Raw genomic sequence first — 3,065 nt, forward strand, 5'->3', positions numbered from 1 at the left:
CACCTTAGGTGTATGTGGCTGGCGCCTTAGCCGCTTGAGCCACAGGCGCCGAGCCTAAAGTTAAGCCTTAATGCAGATAGCTGAATTCCAACTAAAATGGTCACATCCTGGAGTACAATTTGTAAAAAACTAAAAATAAAAAATTGAGATACATACTTAAAAGCGTACACAATATTAAGTGTAGATTGTGACGTGTACAAAGTGCATCCTGATCAAGTCATACTAGACAGCAACCAGAAGGGTTTTTCTTGTTTTTTGAGAGAATATTGAAGTAGTTTAAATCTCCCTGAGCAGACTCTCAATCATACTACAGTTACCTCTGGGGGCGGGGGGGAGGACCCTGACGTCGTGCTGTGTACACTGCATTGTACACCTTGTCTTGCCGGATGAAGTGACTGACGCCAGCATCTACAGAAGTTCCCCTTCATTTTAACCATCCAGAGATTTAGAAATAGCTCCAAAACTTACGAAAGACTTGACTTGAAAATTTTCCAGGAGTCGTTCACTGAAGCAACACATCTGGATACTTTCCAATAAAAGTTTAATCAAATTTTAGGAGCAGGAAAGTGTCCTGTTCTGAGCTCCCTCGGACCCCCTTCCAGGAGGAAAATAGCTCCTCCACACCTTACCCCACCTCTCCAGTCAAACACTCCCCGGTTCCACCGAAGCAGGCAGAGCTCGCAGCGCGACTCAAGGGGGTGCGGGACCACCCTCAGCCTCGGGGTAGTCCGAGTGTCTCCTCTGCGTCCCCAGCTCCCCCCGACTCCCCTAAACCTCCGGCGGAACGCAGCGCTGTTCCTTTAATAATCGCGCTGGAAGGGTGTGCGGAGAAGGGCTGAGCCCTCCCGCCTCCTCCTCCACCGCTCCCTTCCCCTCCTCCCTCCCATCTGAGTTTCAGGTGAATGGGTCACTAAGGAAGGAGGCCGGCCACACCGCACCTTCTCGCTCGCGCCCACTTTCCCCTCCCTGCTTCCTCAGGCGCTGGCGGCAGGACTCCCGGAGGAGCGAGCCAGAGCGCGGAGGAGCGGACCCAGGAGCAGCAGGTGGGACTCGCCGGCCCAGGGACGCCGGCCTCCCGCACCCCTACACCGGGCCTGGCGTTGGTGCGCATGCCCGGGGGCAGGGCTGCGGAGGAGGAGGGTAGGAGGAGGAGAAAGGGAGGAGGGGGAGAGGGAGGAGGGGGAGGAGGGCTGCGTCCCCAACCCGGTCCCAGGCTACGAGCTGGCGGCGGCAGGTGCGTCGGCCAGGTGAGCGCGCTGCTTGGCTCCTGCGGCCACAGGGGGGTCGGGCCCAGCTGCGGTGAGTGGGTGCGAATCGGGCGCGGCGCCGGGGGGCATGGTAGCCCGGAGTCCCTGCTGGGGGACCGCGGCGCCGCTGGCTGGTGGGGGCGGTGCGCAGGGAGGACGCCGGGCGCTGGTTTCGGTGGCAGTTTCGTCCCTGGGCTGGCGCTCGAGGGAACCCGAGAGGCGCGGGTCCGCAGAGAGCGCAGCGCCAGGTAACTTGGGAGGCTGCCTCCTGGAGAGAGGGGCGACCTGGAGCCGCCCACCGGCTTTGTTCCGCGGAAACGCTTACGAGCTGCCGGGCGCCGCCGACAACTTTTCGCTTTCATGGGAGCAGAATCTTGCTGCCAGCTCTGGGCTGCAGTTTTGGGGGTCCTGAACGCGAGGAGCGCGGCGCCGGCCTCCTCGGGGGTCTTAAGCCCAGGGGCCGCTCCCTGGCCGGGGAGGCTTACACCTCGGGGGACCCCATCATTTCCGCCCCTACAACCCAGAGTATCCTGGGGAGAAGGGGTGCCCAGATTTAATCTCCGAAGTTTCCTAGAGTTCCAGAGTGGGCCGTACTGGCTCTTTCGAATACTCTAGTGGGAGTTGTGTGAACGCGGGTGATTTGAGCTGGGGTGAGGGGGGCTGATTTTGGGCGAGGCTGGACTTCGAGGGAAGGTGCTCGTGCTTGGGATTCTTACCCGTGAGCCAAAGGCTGCCGCCAGGTGGGCGGACCTGCCTTGGGCGGTGCCGGCAGGGCTGGCTCGGCCCGCCGGGGGGCTCGGACGTCGGGACCGCAGCCGGCCGGCCGCGGTGACTTAGAGCTCGGGGGCCCGGCAGCCCCGCGCGCGCAGCCGGCCGGCACTTGGCCTGCGCAGAGGAAAGGGTGCAGGGGGATCGGGGGTGAGAGGCAAAATGGCCTCTGCACTTGGGGGCTGGGAGCACCTACGAGCCCCTCGCGGCCCCTGTGGAGAGACTGAGTCCGAGTGAAAGACGCAGCATCCTCAGGCTGGACCTGGGGCCCGCCGGGCAAACTGCCCACTTAGGGAGCTAGGAAGGTAGGGAGGAGGCAGCTTTCCAGGCAGGTTAGTGTGTGGCCCTCACGCACAACAGGTGCATTATTGGGATCCCTGGAAAACAGAAACGCTTCCCCTTTAAACACTTCCGGTGGTTCTGCGATTGAAAACTAGTTTGATCTAGGAGGTAGTTCTCAAGGTATGAACTCCCAAGTGTTGCAATAGTTGTTTTGCACTGTACAAACGAATCTTCATTATTTAGTATTTTGTTTGTTTGTTTGTTTTTTGTTTTTGAGACAGAGCCTCAAGCTGTCGCCCTGGGTAGAGTGCCACGGCGTCACAGCTCACAGCAACTTCCAACTCCTGTGTTTAGGCGATTCTCTTGCCTCAGCCTCCTGAGTAGCTGGGTCTACAGGCGCCCGTCACAACGCCCGGCTATTTTTTGGTTGTAGTTGTCATTGTTGTTTGGCAGGCCCGGGCTGGATTGAACCCTCCAGCTGTGGTGAGCTACAGGCACCGAGTCTATTTAGTAGAGCTTTTAAATAGACATGTTAAATGATGAGGGCACAAGAATAGATTTCTCCTCAAAGCAGCCTTTTTCTTCTCTTGTAATTTTGCATTTATAAATTGCCTCTCTTGTTAGGTGATGGAGAGGAGGATAGGAAGTTAAGTAACACAGATTCTCTATATTTCTGCAACTTCCAAGCTATTTGCAGAAGTTATGGGCATTGGCTCCTGTTTGTGAGGTACTGTGCTAAAAGCATTTTGTATTTTTTTTTTTTTTTTT

General features: G+C 57.5%; 1 protein-coding gene across 3 annotated transcripts in view; it reads left to right on the plus strand.

Moving 5' to 3' along the window:
* Window positions 1-318: 318 nt before the first annotated feature.
* Window positions 319-3,065, plus strand: part of OCLN (occludin) — a 72,710-nt gene continuing 69,963 nt past the window's right edge. The window contains exon 1 of one of the 3 annotated variants that reach the window (XM_023510901.1): window positions 319-1,043. The gene's annotated coding sequence lies outside the window, so the exon portion shown is untranslated. The other 2 variants (XM_023510902.1, XM_012802796.2) reach the window with 2 other exon arrangements.

The sequence above is a fragment of the Otolemur garnettii genome, unplaced genomic scaffold (assembly GCF_000181295.1).
Source record: "Otolemur garnettii isolate 467f Iridium unplaced genomic scaffold, OtoGar3 scaffold00017, whole genome shotgun sequence".
NCBI classification, from domain to species: domain Eukaryota; kingdom Metazoa; phylum Chordata; class Mammalia; order Primates; family Galagidae; genus Otolemur; species Otolemur garnettii.